Below are 16,823 nucleotides of genomic sequence, written 5' to 3'. Positions count from 1 at the left end.
AACATCCAACAAAATTATCCACGCGCACTAAAAATTGAAGGGTTATATGAAACATATAAGCAAGAAGTTTAAATATCTGTATTGCATCAATAAGTTGTTCCTGCAAATGAATGGCATGCAGCACTGTATGTTCTTCAGCCTTCATGCTACCATTTTCATTTCTTTTCTTTCAGGTAGTCCAGAGGAGCTCAGTGACAGGTGAGCTACTATAACTCCATGAGCTATATATAAGCCTCTGTAAGTTATGCACATATCTATAAAAACTGCAGTTCCACCTCCCCATATAAATTAATGAGTATATTGTGTTTCGGGAGTTATGGAATTTCTACATGTGAAAGCCTACAGGTGAAAGCCTCGTATCTAATGCTGATCTATTGTGTTTCGGGAGTTATGGAAATTCTATACTAAATAGATCACACCGTGTAATTATGCAGTTCAATCTTCTATATACTCCAATACAAGTTGGTACCTGAATTTAATAAGTATGACAGTGAAGGCTGGTGGTAGAGATTTCCGCCTAGTGTAAATGTACGGATATATTCTCTTATTTAAGTTGCATACTTTTGGTAAGCGATGGTTAATGCTTCACATACATGCTTTTTTATACCATATTTATGTTTGTGAAAAATAGACAACCGTTTTGCAAACTACTTGATGCTTATTTCAACACATATATCGATCTATATTAGTGTGGTCATTGGTGATTGATCATGATGACCTGGCATTCCAAATTCAAGTATAGTTGAAGTGAAATAATGTACGGGAAAAATACCACATATCTGAGCTATTGGTAAAGAGAAGTCGATTCTAAAAGAACACAACAATGGTTGAAATTTTCTGCATGCGTATAATCGCCAACGTATTAACTATTGAAGGAATATTAATCAAGTTTGCTATATACGAATAGAAATTCCTTACATATCTCCTGTTTCGTATAAACAGTACAATCATTATTTTTAGATAAATTTCTACTCAGCATAACTATGTGTGATGCTAGCCTGTGCAGTGGCACGGGCTAGTGACTAGTTTTAATAATGCAAATAGGTAGCAAATTTGATAGTAGTTTACGTGTCTGTTCGGAAACATTCCAATAAAGCAATCTGACTCGGCAAATGACTACGGGTATCAATTCATGATTAATCAACCAAGCAATTCAGAAAATGTGCGTTGAACGCATCCATGTGATCCGGATGCATGCACACAGACGCCTGCACGCCGCCGCAGCCCCCCTTCGCGGCGATGAGTACCACCTGCCCGTTGTTCACACTGACTAGCTCCGTCCTGCTTGGCGCGCCCCACCCAAAGTCGGCCACCTCGTACGCAGGGAACCGCGTTGAACCAGAGACGTTTACCAGCCGGTCCTGTGGCAACCAGGAGAACAGGTCCAACCAGTTCCACCCGGAGACCGGGTTCTCCGCCGCCCGCCGGACCTCCCCCTGAAGTGCCGCCGCCGCCACAGCGACCCCGTCCTCCGCGAGGAGCTCGGACGTCGTAGCCTTGACAAGGAACCCGGTGATGCATGTCCCGAAGTAGTTGTCGCTCACCTGCGGGTCGATGCCGCGCCGCCCTCGGCAGTCGAAGAAGAAGAGGAGGTAGACGTCGTCAGCGTCGGAGATGGTGTCCAGGTGCTTGGACCGGACAAAGGAAACCCAGGTGAGCGCAGTGATGGCCACGAAGCTTGACGGCACCGCCATGGTGGGTGCACTGATGGAACCGAGGTTGTGAGATTGACGATGCGTTGCTTCAGGCGGTGGATGAGCCGCGCTGCGAGGGTGAACGTTCGGCGAGGCATATTGATTGGGTTCCTGCCGAACTGCGGGTTGGCCTGCAATGCGAGGATGTTAATATCGGTACTGGCCAAATATTTTTAACGAAACTGTAAAGTGAATAGTTTAGATAAAAGATTATCTGAGATGTCTTGCCATATGTAGACTTACCGCTGTTCTGATAGCTTGTTGAGGGCATAATTGTGCTCTCTAGATAGACATTACTTATTCATGCCAATGTCCGTTCAGAGAACGTAGGTGGTGAATCACATTGCAGCGAAAGAGCGGTAGTTTCAGTTTGTAAAGAATGTCTTTTTTTCTTCTTTTTTTTTGCGGGTGGGTGATTTTTTTTTCTTTCTTTTGTCCCGGAAGTTTGTGAAGAAATGTCCCTATCTTATCGAACCGTTGTTAGTGTTCTAAGGGCATCTCCAAAGCTAATCCGCAAATGTCTCCGATAGATGTCCGTTTTTATGTCTGGACGTGATCCACGGACATGATGCCGGAGTGAGCCATGCAAAGCTATTCACAAATTGATAAGGTTAGAGAGAGAGAGAGAGAGAGAGAGAGAGAGAGAGAGAGAGAGAGGAGAGAGGGACCATGCATGTGATGAGATTTATGATGTGGTGTCGGGTTGGGAGGAGAGCGAGGAGAGGGGGAGCATGCATGTGGTGTGGTGTCCGGTTGTTGTGTGGTATAGCAGCTATAACGTCCTTCCATCACAGGTAAGTCAGAGGCTACCTTGAAATGGTTATGAACCTAAAATTATTACTATCAGCGTTCGTGCAACTTTTGGGTCTTAAAATTAACTTTTACAAGAGTGAATTGTTGTTTTTTGGAGAAGCCCAAGATGAGGCTGCTTAGTATGCTGAATAATTTGGCTGTGATGTCGAGGAGCGTTTGCAAAAGAGGCCAAGCAGTTGGAAAGGGATATTACAATTTCTCAAAGGAAGAGCAGTTCTCATTAATTTAGTCCTAAGCGATATGGTAGTGTACATGATTTCACTAGTAGTAAAATGTTTATAGTAGATATTCCTCTAGTGGCGTGCGGATTAAATAAGACGTCACAGGTAATCAGGGGTGGAGCTGGAGCTAATCTTACCCTGATGCACCACTTAACCATGGGAAAAAATTTCAAGCCTGGATGCTGTGTTTCATAGCTTGTAATACGGATTACTAAACATAATAGAAGTCTATTTATAAAAACAAAATACAACAGTCAAACTGCTTAATATAATGCTAAACAAATGACAAAATTATTTGAAAAGGTCTAGCATTCTCAAATTAAAACACATCATCACATATCAAGGTTCATTAACCTAAAATATAAAAACTGGAATCAAATTTTCAAGTAGAACATAATAAAATGCCCAAATCAAAGTACTTAAATTTGCTAAAATTTTAAAAACTACCTTTAGTATAATCTAGTCCTCCAAGCCATGAAATACCCAACCACGTGATCATTGATGACATTTTCCGTTTCTTCTTTCTCCACATAACAAATAGCATCATCACTTAATACTCTATCAATCTCCCTTTGCCGGGATCACATTGAATCTCCTCCTCCCAATTCATAATAAGGAATAAAATAAGGTTTAATCCACTAGCCATAATTTCACACATACAATTGTCGCAACCTAAAAAATATTTAGGACAAACAACACAGAAAAGAGTTAAATTCGAACCAAGAGATGCCTGTAATCCAGACAAAATAAATAAATAAAAATAAAAGCACATTGCTATGTGAGGAAGAGAAATTTACGACGCGGCACGTGGTCGCTGCAGTATTAAGCGTCAGGCAAGGCGGCCGCTGCTGCGCGTACGTTCGGATCGATTAGGAACAGATCCGTGCTGCCGGCTGCTTCAGATCGTTAGGACTAGATGCTGCAGCGCGTACGTTCGGATCTATCAGGAACGGATCCGTGCTGTCTTGAATCTTTCGGAACTGATCGATTTGAATCTGATTGATCGTATCGTCGCCGCGCTCGGGACAGAACACAGAACATGAGATGAGGAGATGGGATTTGTTTGTTTTTTCGAGTGGAAGACGCGGGATGAATAGCTGGCTTCGTGCGTGCACTTTTTTTTTTGTTTCAGAGAAAGGCTTCGTGCGTGCGTCAAGGCAAGGCCTGCGAGCGTGTATACGTGAGACGTGGGCAGCTGGTTCAAAGGGGGTCCTCTAGCACTCTTGCTGGCCCACCCTGATGCACCGGGCCAAATACCTGATATTTAGCACTAATTTTTTTCCGGACCCTGTAGCCTGTGCCACAGGCTCAGCTCAAAGAGCTCCGCCCCTGCAGGTAATTGACGAAACACCCGCGGCAATCCAAAATAGCAGCAGGCCACCAGCAAGACCTTACTTGTGGCGTGCGTATAAAGGTGGACGCCACCACCGTGCGGGACCCATATATCCCACCAGGAGAAAAACACTAGTGACGTCTACGCTATAGAAATGCCACCGATGTAGCCAATACTAGTGGCATCCCACAATACAAGAACGCCGGCAACTGTTAAGCCCGAGCTAGCTTTTGGATCCTACATGGTCACTAGTAGAAAAAGAGGCTTTCATACGCCCCTATTAGTCCCTAAAATAATCGAACCGCGACCAAAGGGGTCTTTAGTCCCGGTTCGGGAGGAGACCCGCGACCAACTATCTGGGCCCAGCGCGCTCGGTCGACAGCTGGCGGACGGGAGGGGCTTTAGTCCCGGTTGGCCTGGCCAACCGGGACTAAAGGCCCATCCCTATATAGGACTCGGCTCACTTCACTTAGCCACAATTGGTGCCACTTCTATTCACAATATTCAGAAGGGGGGTGGTGGGTTTGCTTTTGGTTCCTCCTATGCACACAAGGTGTTCGATGAAATGCCCGAGAGCATGAAACAAACATGATATGAAGTGTCCGAGCCACACTTGAGCTTTCTCATTTATTTTTCCTCCGCGATCGCGGTTAGCAACTTGAACCTTTCATGTGTCATTGATAAAATATGCATGTGTGTAGTTCATTGTTTAATTTGTATTATTTCTAGCTAGTTAGTTTAACAAATGCATGATGGTTAATTATATACTTTATATAATAATAATGCAGATGAATCGGCAATGGATGTACGGTCCCCGACTCTCCGGCGAGTTCACTACGGGTTTGAAAGATTTCCTCGTAGTGGCAAATGCGAACAAGCAGCGAGGTTTTATTATCTGTCCATGTGCTGTCTGTAAGAATCAGAAGGGTTACTCCTCCTCAAGAGACGTTCACATGCACCTGCTTCGGCACGGTTTCATGCGAAGCTATAATTGTTGGACCAAGCATGGAGAAAGAGGGGTTAGAATGGAAGAAGATGAAGAAGGGGATGATATCGATGACAACTATCATGATCATTTCGATGATACTTTCATGGAGGATGATGCTGAAGGTGGGGAAGGGTTAGGTGAAGGTGAAGAAGAGGCACATGATGAGCCCGCTGATGATCTTGGTCGGACCATTGCTGATGCACGGAGACGCTGCGAAACTGACAAGGAGAGGGAGAATTTGGATCGCATGTTAGAGGATCACAAAAAGTCGTTGTACCCAGGATGCGATAATAGTCTGAAAAAGCTGGGCTGCGCACTGGATTTGCTAAAATGGAACGCACGGGAAGGTGTAGCTGACTCATCATTTGAAAATTTGCTGAAAATGTTGAAGAATATGTTTCCGAAGAATAACGAGTTGCCCGCCAGTACGTACGAAGCAAAGAAGGTTGTCTGCCCTCTAGGTTTAGAGGTTCTGAAGATACATGCATGCATTAACGACTGCATCCTCTACCGCGGTGAATACGAGAATTTGAATGAATGCCCTGTATGCACTGCATTGCGTTATAAGATCAGAGGCGATGACCCTGGTGGCGATGTTGAGGGCGAGAAACCCAGGAAGAGGGTTCCCGCCAAGGTGATGTGGTATGCTCCTATAATACCACGGTTGAAACGTCTATTCAGAAACAAAAAGCATGCCAAGTCGTTGCGATGGCACAAAGAGGACCGTAAGTCCGACGGGGAGTTGAGACACCCCGCTGATGGAACGCAATGGAGAAAGATCGACAGAGTGTTCAAAGATTTTGCAGCTGACGCAAGGAACATAAGATTTGGTCTAAGTACTGATGGCATGAATCCTTTTGGCGAGCAGAGCTCCAGCCATAGCACCTGGCCCGTGACTCTTGCATCTACAACCTTCCTCCTTGGTTGTGCATGAAGCGGAAGTTCATTATGATGCCAGTGCTCATCCAAGGTCCAAAGCAACCCGGCAACGACATCGATGTGTACCTAAGGCCATTAGTTGATGAACTTTTACAGTTGTGGGGCAGACCTGGTGTACGTGTCTGGGATGAGCACAAAGAAGAGGAATTTGACCTACGAGCGTTGCTTTTTGTAACCATCAACGATTGGCCTGCTCTCAGTAACCTTTCGGGACAGACAAATAAGGGATACAATGCATGCACGCACTGCTTACATGAGACTGAAAGTGTACGTTTGGGTAATTGTAAGAAGAACGTGTACCTGGGTCATCGTCGATTTCTTCCCCGAAATCATAACGTAAGAAAGAAAGGCAAGCATTTCAACGGCAAGGCAGATCACCGGCCGAAGCCTGCGGAACGTACTGGTGCTGAGATATTTGATATGGTCAAGGATTGGAAAGTCATCTTTGGAAAGGGTCCTGGCGGACAATCAGTTCCGCGGGGAGTTGACGGGCACGCACCCATGTGGAAGAAGAAATCTATATTTTGGGAGCTACAATATTGGAAAGTCCTAGATGTCCGCTCTGCAATCGACGTGATGCATGTTACGAAGAATATTTGCGTGAACCTGCTAAGCTTCTTGGGCGTGTATGGGAAGACAAATGATACAAAGGAAGCACGGCAGGACCAGCAACCTTTGAAAGACCCAGATGACCGGCATCCGGAATGGTTTCAAGGTCGTGCCAGCTACGCTCTTACCAAAGAAGAGAAGGTCATTTTTTTTGAATGCCTGAGCAGTATGAAGGTCCCGTCTGGCTTCTCGTCGAATATAAAGGGAATAATAAACATGGTGGACAAAAAGTTCCTAAACCTGAAGTCTCACGACTGCCACGTGATTATGACGCAATTGCTTCCGATTGCTTTGAGGGGGCTCCTACCGGAAAATGTTCGAGTAGCCATTGTGAAGCTATGTGCATTCCTCAATGCAATCTCTTAGAAGGTAATCAATCCAAAAGATCTACCACGGTTACAGAACGATGTGGTCCAATGCCTTGTCAGTTTCGAGTTGGTGTTCCCACCATCCTTCTTCGATATTATGACGCACCTCCTGCTCCACCTAGTCGAAGAGATTTCCATTCTCGGTCATGTATTTCTACACAATATGTTCCCCTTTGAGAGGTTCATGGGACTATTAAAGAAATATGTTCGTAACCGTGCTAGGCCAGAAGGAAGCATCGTCAAGGTCTGTGGAAATGAGGAGGTAATTGAGTTCTGTATTGACTATGTTCCTGACCTTAAGCCGATTGGTATTCCTCAATCGCGGCACAAGGGGAGACTAAGTGGAAAAGGCACGATCGGAAGGAAATCAACGATATGTATGGACGGTCATTCTATGACTGAAGCACACCACACAGTTCTGCAAAATTCCAGCTTGGTGGCTCCGTACTTCGAGCAACACAAGAATATTTTACGCTCGGACAACCCGGGGAAGCCTGAATCCCGGATTAGAAAGGCCCACATGGAGACTTTCGGCAGTTGGTTGCGAAAACATTTAATGAATGACAATGATGTTGGAGATCAGCTGTACATGTTGGCCAAGACACCATCTTCGACTATAACGACTTTCCAAGGGTACGAGATAAATGGGAATACATTTTACACCATCGCCCAAGATAAAAAGAGCACCAACCAAAACAGTGGTGTCCGCTTTGATGCAGCAACCGAGAATGGGCAAAAGGTCACATATTATGGTTACATAGAGGAGATATGGGAACTTGACTATGGACCCTCCTTTAAGGTCCCTTTGTTCCGGTGCAAATGGTTCAAGCTAACAGGAGGTGGGGTAAAGGTGGACGAGCAATACGGAATGACAATGGTGGATTTCAACAATACGGAATGACAATGGTAGATTTTAAAATGAAAAGTATTTGAAAAAGGACCTTTAGTCGCGGTTCGTGACATGAACCGCGACTAAAGGCTCTTTCCGCGCGGGAACGAAAACGGCGCGAAAGAACCTTTAGTCGCGGGTCGTGACACCAACCGCGACTAAAGGGTACCTTTAGTCGTGGTTGGTGTCCCCAACCGGGACTAAAGGCTTGCCCTATATATTCTCCGCGGCCCTCGTCTTCTCCGCGCTAACCACCAAACGCATCCAGGACCTCGTCTTCTCCGCGGCGCCGCCCTTGTCTTCTCCGCGCCGCCGCCCTCGTCTTCTCCGCGCCGCCCTCGTCTCCGGTAGGTGCCCGCCGCCGCCTGCCGTCCTCCTCGCGTGCCTAGAAGAAGAGGGGACCGCCGCCGTCGTCTTCTCGCCCGCCTTCTCGCCCGCCGCCGCCTACCGTCCTCCTCGTCGCCGCGTACTGGATGCACGCCTTGCCAGCCTCGCGCGCGTGCGGAAACGGCGCCGCCGTGCGTGCCCGTGCTGGTGGTCACCCGTCAGCGAGCGAGAGAGAGAGAGCAGAGAGAGAAATATACACAATGTTCAGTGAAACTTGAATTCTGTTAACTCAAATTCTGTTAACCCGTGCGGAAACTTGAATTCTGTTAACTCAAATTGAGCAAACTTGAGCTCTAAAATTTTGTCTTAACAAAATATACACAATGGTATTTTATTTGAGAATAATTGTATAAATTTGACCAAAAAAACATCAATTTTCTGTTCTGGTCATAAAAGAAAAGGAAAAAGAAAATGGCATAACTAATTAAATAATTATCCAAAAATTATGTTTAATACCTCAAAATGTTCAGTGAAACATTTGGCACATGTTTTCAACCTTATACATGCAGTTTGACATCTAAAGTATTTCTGTTTTTGTTGTTTTCAAAAAATGGCTGAAATGAAAGCAAAAATTAATAGCTCTTAATCATTCAACCGTCGCTGCTCCTCCTCTATGTCCACTTAATCTTATTTTTTAATTCCTTTATACTTAATTAATTTTTACTACATGCAGGAGTGACATATGGCGGACGATAGAGCCGAGCCGCTTAGGGATCCGGAGGCTGAACGTTATTTAATGGGCATCATAAACAACGAGATTCCTTATGTGCCGGGCTCAGAAGATGAGCAAGAAGAGGATGTAGTCTCTTCTTTCCTGAACGATGGAACAAACATTGTCGATGATCAAGAAGGTGAAGGAACGGACATTGTCGACGGAGGTCAACCGTCAACAAACGACGATCTCGAGTTGCAAGTAGCAACCACCTCCGGCGAGGTATATATATACATTGAGCCTCTCGTGATACAAACTTACTGAAATGTGAATACATATGTATTAACGCGCGCGACTCTCTTTCTTTTTTTAGCCCTCGGCCGGATCGAGTACGACAAAGCGTGGCAAATCCAAGGCGATGAAAACAGGAGAAACATATACCATTGATTTTGTCAGTGAAACCGGCAAGCCCCTACAGCACACCTCAAAGTTTATCAACCAATGCGGAGTCGTTGTTAGAGACAACGTCCCGATCACCGTCCAGGAATGGAAGGAGCCAAAGAAGGCACGTCTTGGTTTCAGTTTTGTCGACAAGAGAACGAAAAAGGATTGCTGGAGAAAGCTTATGGAACATTTCATTCTACCTCCGGAATACAACAAAGTCGATGAATTCGGTAACGAGGTTCCGGGTGGACGTGAGAGGAGGAGGCTAGTTAAAGAGTTCGCTCTTCAGAAGATGGCCGAAGCATTCCGGAACTTCAAGAAAAATTTAACCCGTGACTATGTCAACAAGGGCAAGACTACGGATTTCAATGGACAACATGAGAAACTGAAAGATGATTGGCCAGAATTTGTGAGGCAAAAGAAATCGGAGCATTTCAAGGAAATATCGAAAAAAAATAAGGATAATGCGAGTAAGAAAAAGTACCATCATATTATGGGGCCAGGAGGATACCGCCTTTCGGAGCCTAAGTGGCAGAAGATGGAGGAGGACCTGAGGGTGCGAGGAATCCCTCTAGGTACAGAGGGATGGGACCCAAGGGCCAAAAGCTGGTGGTACGGGCATGGGGGATCGCTAGACCCGGAGACAGGGGTGTGTGTTCACCGGAAGAAAAAGTTTGCTCCCACCCAAGCCCTTATTGACGCAATGACCCAAGCTCAAGAGGGCTTGATCAAGTTCAACGGAGAGAAAGACGCACTGACAACAGCCCTCGGGAATGATGAACACGGAGGACATGTACGAGGCAAAGGCAGAATTCCGTGGAAAGTAGGGTTTTCCCAGGACAATGACCCGTACTGTTACAGAAGCCGTAAGAGAAAGACGGACCGGGATGCAGATCTTTTGGCGAAGGTTGCATCGGAACTCCATGAGTTGAAGCAGACCGTGCATGAACTAGTAAAAGAAAAATCGGCTGCAGGGCCGCATGAAGATCATGAAGCGGATCGCGGAAGCCAGCAGCGGAGAAGCAGCGTGGCTTCCACGGATGCCCCGCCTGGTGCTAATGCACCGACGATCGAGATTCGTGCACCGGAGCCTCACTACCCCGTGGATGATGTAAAGGAGATGAAAGAATGTGATCTGCATTATCTCGTGGGGAACGTTTCCACGAAGGTAGCTACCGGCAGTGCTTTACCCTGTACACCTGGAGCACTCCACCACAACAACCCCATTGCATATGGCTATGCTCGTGTCACGGTGGAAGACATAGTCCAAGAGTTTGAGGACCTGGAGATTGACAAAGCTACACCCGAAGGGGAGAGAAGACTTGGAGATGTCAAGCGCCAGATCATTCTATGGAAAAAGAAGTACATAGTGTTTCCAGGCGAGGCGCCAAGGCTAACAAGTCCACCCCCCTCCGATGGTGGTGGTGGTGGTGGTGGCGGTGGTGGTGGTCGTGGTGGTTCACCTACACCTCCTTCACGCCATTCGACGCCGTCCCCCGATCCACAACCTCCGGCGGGTAAGCAGCCGCCGCCCCCCAATCCTCCTCCGGCGGGTAGGACGCCCCCCAATCCTCCTCCGGCGGGTACGACGCCCCCCAATCCACCTCCGGCGAAGAAGCAGAAGCAGGCGGACAGCAAGGAAACCCGCTCCTGGACTATTAACCCGGACCCTTATGTACCTAAGACCACAAGGGTACCGGAGCCATCACTGAAGCCTCTCCTCCCAAGGCCTTGGGAACTTAGTGAAGCTGAAACCAAATTGGCCGCGTCTGCTCATTATGAGAAATGGAAGGCGGATACGAAGGCGATAAAAGAGCCTGAGCCCAAGCAAGTATTCACTGAGAAGCAAAAGAAGTGGGCTAAGGATTTTTTGACGACATCGTCCCAAGCCGAGCTGAATATGCCTGACGACTATGGACATGAACTTCGTAGGCAAGCAAAAATATTGAAGGAGGAGAAAGAAGAAAGTAAAAAAAGCAGGAAACAAGTTGACCAGCTCGGGATGCAGAATAAACAATCGATCCCCCCGCTCATAGTGAAAGCCGGTCCGGAAGAGGACCCCGAGATCATAGCAGCTGCGGCAGCACTTGGATTGACTGTAGCGAGTGCCATGAAACTAGCGTCCGAGATGGGTTTGACTCTTCGTGCCTCGTTAGGCCTTGAGGATGCGCCAGTATGTGAGATAGCATTACAATATGTGCGAAATGGGCCTCTCGTCGAGCCTGCGCGGGAAAAGAGTCTACCACCACAAATGCGAAATCTGCTACGTTGGTACAAGCATTTCATAACATGGGCCGGCAAAGAATATGTTTATGCGGATGTTACAGAGGAGCATCACACCAAACGGTACTCTGTACAAGTTCATATGAGTGAATTGTTCCAGCTGTTCAATCTGCGCGAGCTCGACAAATCTATCCTGTGTTGCTACGTTCTGTAAGTGATTTATTTCTACCTCATCTCGTTCTTCATTGCCTGCACTATATATATATATATATATATATTGTCCTAACTATATTGTTGCGTACGCTATTATGCAGATTGAAGATTTGGGAATGCAAAATAAGAAACATCCATGATGTTGGATTCATTGACCCACATATCGTTAATGGACATGTGTTACAAAATCACCCCGAAGACGTGGAGAAAGACTTGTACAAGTTTCTTAGAAAGCATCAACTCAAAAGTCATATTCTATTTCCTTACCATTTTGGGTGAGTGTTTCTCTCTTGTGCCCATTCTCTTTTGTTTACTCCATGCATGGTATGTCTAATCGATGAGTTATGCATGACTGTGCATGTAACGTGTCCGCAGGTTCCACTGGATTCTGCTAAATATTGAACTTCACACCTCCAGAGTTCTAATCATGGACTCTATGGATTCGGATTCAAAGCGTTGGGCTGACATGAGAAAGATGCTGCAAAAGTAATTATTTTCAATCATTTGAGCTCTATATCGATCGGTCTCTTTCGTTCATTTCCTAATATCAAGTAACTAATAACTCCCTTGTTCATTTAATTTTCTTTCCCCGGTAGGGTTTGGAGACGGTTCTCAGAAGAAATTGTCGGTGAATTCAAACATGAGCTAGATTTTAGAAGGTTAGTTAATGTGGATAAGCAGCCACCGGGGACCAATCTATGTGAATACTATGTTTGTGAGAACATCCGGAGACACACCTCTGAGCGGAAGGCATCGGATAGCGTGCGGAAGGCGACGGATAACTTGCGGAGGAGGCTTAGTCCAGAAGCTCGCTTCCGACCAATTCAAGATGAATTAGCAGGATTTTTCATGAGGGAAGTCATCAATCCTAAAGGAGAACACTATACCGAGGACGAACACATTTATATGCATACCCGAGATTGAAACTTGTTCGAAGTTGTATATGGTCATCCATCCTAATTGTGTATGGAAACTTGTTCGAAGTTGTATATGGTCACCCGAGATTGAATATATATTATATATTCCTCTTGAATTCTTCCTGTTTGAAATTCCATATGCATGTTTATAGTAGCGTAGAATATATGTACTGAAACTTCATCAAAATTAAAATAAAACACAAAATAAAATATAAAAGAAATAAAACACTACAAATTAAAAAGAAACCAGGTTTAGGGGGGCTAAAACCCTAAACCTGCGGAGGAGGCCTTTAGTCCCGGTTAGCCACAAGAACCGAGACTAAAGGTCCTCCGCCCCGACGGACTCCTGGCGCCCACGTGGACGGGCCTTTAGTCGCGGTTCGTAGGAGGCGCGACTAAGGGGGGAGGCCTTTAGTCGCGCATATTTAGTCCCGGTTGCACAGCCGGGATTAATGGCCTTTGCAAACCGGGACTAAAGGCCTATTTTCTACCAGTGGGTGGTAGCGTTTCATATAACGGAGACGCCACTAGTGTTGTATGTAGTGGTGGCGTGTAGGCCGGAGGGCGCACCACCATTAGGTTGAAGAAGATGAGGAGGAATGGCGAGTGTTGCATGGATAAGGGGAACATGCTGGATAGTGGGTGTTTCTAGATGTTGTGGTGGAGCGAATGGCGAGTGTTGCGTGGATAAGGGGCACACGGTGGATAGTGGGTGTTTCTAGATGTTGTGGTGGAGCGACCGGAAGTTGCTAGATCGTGCATCAATTACAATATTTTTTTTCCGGATGAGCATCGAGATTATAATTACTTGCTCCCTTTTGTTTGATAGTTTAATATATTCATGCCGACCACATCTGACGAATACATTATCATATATAATAATTAAAAGTGAGTGGAATATTGAAAAGAAATTCTTAAGGGAGAAGATATTTGGGGCTCACTGGGGAGGGGGGGAGGGGGAGCACTCTCCTCCATTATATCATCTATCCCGCAGCTTTGCACCCTAATCCTGCTCCCCATCGAGGCACGATAATAATGTCTAGGGAAGTGGTCAGGTTGGCGTGGAGGGTGTGCTCCTACTACTGGCCGTGTCAACAAAAGAGCGCCAAGCATTGTAAAATCTTTACTTTCCGGCCATCATGTTTTTGAAGTGGGAAAGTATAAATATGAATTAATGTTAATAGGGATTGCGAGATATAGAAATTAATATATGATCTATTTGAAGCTGCTGTTACAGATATGCGAATGATGTACAATTATTTTCGCATCGAAGGAGTAGCCACTAATCTACCGGATGCATAAATGTTTAGATTTTTGTAATTATTTTTACGCAGGGTTGCTTAACATCAACAACTTATTACATATAATCCGGTTTTTTAAGTGCGAGTAGAAGGAGTAGGTTTTATTAGTAGAGAAGAAGATTACCAGCTTTTGGAATACAACGGGATCCTTAGAAAGTGGATCATTAATAGTCTTCAACCAATTTAATTGGAAAATCATGTTATTCACCATGACAGGTAACTTTCAAATACCACACGAACTCTTAGATTTATTTTTGGCACATGATAACTCCAAACATATTTTATGACAAGTTTAATGACGCGAGGATGGCAACTTTAGTTGCCAAGCATGATAACTTTTCTTTTTGGATGGCAAGTTTAAGGTTTTTTTGGGTTAGTTGTTTTTTTTCGGGCGGCAACTTTAGTTGTAAAAAAGCTCAGGATCGAATTGGTTCATGCCACACGTGTGCCACTTATCATTTGGGTTATTTATATCCGTTGCAATGCCTGGGGCTTTTTGCTAGTATAAATATATACATCCTTTTTTTTGCGGGAGATCTATACCTACCAATAAAAAAAATAGGTATTCTTAGTCCGTCATGCTATTTTATAGAAAACCCCGTGATTTTTCTGACACTAAACCCACAGTAGATATCAAATGTTTTAAAAAATAATCATATCTTCTAAATCGTAACTACAAATTTAACATGTTATATATGAATTTTGATTAGAAAAATATGTAGAATCTGAATATGATGTTATTTTACCTGTTAATAATTTTAAAAAAGTACTATCTATGGTGTAATCTTAATCAATAATGCATTATCCGTCTTTCTTTCATACCGGTAGTGATTCGGATTGGGGATGAACACCTCAGCAAAATCAGGATTGGACGCGGAATTGAAGATAAATTTGCTAGAGACACCCAATAAATAAGGACATGCATGACACGAAATAAAAGAAGAACCCAATAAAGATGGGATGTCCGCTATAAAAGAAATAAAAGAGAAAATGCAGAGGAGATCCGATAAAGATGAGATGTTGTGCTATTCTCCTATATATAAGAAAGAAGAAAAAGAGGACATGCATGGCAAAAAGTAAAAAGGAGGCATGCACGGCAAAAAATAAAATAAAAGACATGTTTGACAAGATATAAATAATGATGAAACATGGACACATACCTATGACATGTATGGCAAGAAATAGTGATGAAATATGGACGCAAGTACCTGCGTCCACATGAGACCATAGAAAAATGTTCTTTTTCAGAAAAAATTATCTTTATGCTTAAAAAATCCTATATCTTTTTAACAACTCTTCATATATTTAAGAAATATGCATGTGAAAAAAGTGTTCAAGAGTTACTAAGTTGGTGATGCTTAAACTGAAAACTGCCCTTGATGCACACGTCTCCGTAGTGTGCTAATTAATGTGTCATAGTCTGGTTTTGTCGTTTTCCTTTACCGGCCCATAACAATACCCCATTTCACACATAACATGAATAAATGCATGATCACTTGTCCGTTACTTTGTACGGATTAAATCTATATGCAAGCCGTGTTTGAAATAGAATACCTGTGGAATCTTGAACTGCGCTTTTGTAGGCTAAGACCATCTTTATTTGGGCCATAGCTACAAATTCTCATATTATAGACTTTTTTTTTGTAATTTAAGAGCGTGCGGTAATTTTTTTCTTCCGTTACAACGCACGGACCATTTTGCTAGTAAATATATACATCTCTCTGGGAAGCACATACGTACGTGTGATAGGTACGTAGGACCGTCTCTTTTTCTCTTCCCTTTTAGTACTTTCAATTTAGTTTCAGAATTAGACACACAACAATTGGAAAATTTGATGAACAATTTTCTACACGGAAATTCCAACAGGGACATACCAGTGGCAGATGGGGCGCGTACTTGCGAAGCGTGCTCCTCACGAGCTCCTCGCCGCCGGCAGGTAGCGCGACGTCCGGGCGGTCGAACGTCGGCGGCGCCGCGACCAGGACAGCGTCGTCCCCGCGGCACGCCCCTGCCCACGCCTCCAGGAACCTCCACAGAGACCGGCCGTCGGCCACGGCGTGGTGCACCGCCACGCCGACCGCGACCCCGCCCTTGAGCCGCGTCACCCGCACGGCCAGGACCTCCGCGGGTAGGGCATCGGTCTGGAGCTCCGGGGTGAACGCCCTGAACGCGTCCACTTCGTGGTCCGCGTCCGCGGCAAGCTTTCTCGCGTCCGCGTCGTCCATCTCCGCGACGACGAACCTCACGCGCTGGATGGGTGGCACCACGACCCACGGCATGTCCATCTCGTGGCCGTGAGAGACGCGCGGAGGGAGCCGAGGAAAGGGAAGGGCGGGAGCTGGCCGCCGGCATCGTCGAAGAGGAGCACGCGCTGGATGGGTGGCACCACGACCCACGGCATGTCCAGCGCGCACAGCCTGAGTACCATGTCCTCCTCCGGAGGGGCCAGCTTCACTGTCGTCGCCATTGCACTGCTCGCAGACGAACGAACGAGCTTGGTGGTGTGACCGGCCAGGACCAGGAGGGCCTCAGCTTTAAGAAGGATTCTGATGGCTAGTCGAGGTCCACGCAGGCAGCAAGAGATGGCTCCAGTATTATTATTTGGCACTTTACTTTTTATGATCTGATATATGTCGATGTCTTTATTTGCGCAGAATAAGCTCACGACTGACAGAGAGGAGCAGTCATGGATCGGAGATTGATTTCGGTTTCCCAAACAAAGGCGGACGGACTCGCATTTCTGATGGAACCGGAGAGACCTTTTCCTGAAAAATTATAAACAATATATTTCTTGTGATACAAAAGAAAAGGTTAAACTCTACTTCATCCATC

General features: G+C 45.3%; 1 pseudogene; it reads right to left on the bottom strand.

Moving 5' to 3' along the window:
* Positions 1-928: 928 nt before the first annotated feature.
* LOC123075842 (anthocyanin 5-aromatic acyltransferase-like) lies at positions 929-16,480 on the bottom strand (annotated as a pseudogene).
* Between the last annotated feature and the right edge of the window lie 343 nt (positions 16,481-16,823).

This window comes from Triticum aestivum, chromosome 3D, assembly GCF_018294505.1.
Source record: "Triticum aestivum cultivar Chinese Spring chromosome 3D, IWGSC CS RefSeq v2.1, whole genome shotgun sequence".
Lineage (NCBI taxonomy): Eukaryota > Viridiplantae > Streptophyta > Magnoliopsida > Poales > Poaceae > Triticum > Triticum aestivum.
Note: the sequence above shows the minus strand (reverse complement) of the source record. Positions and strands in the feature narration are given on the sequence as shown.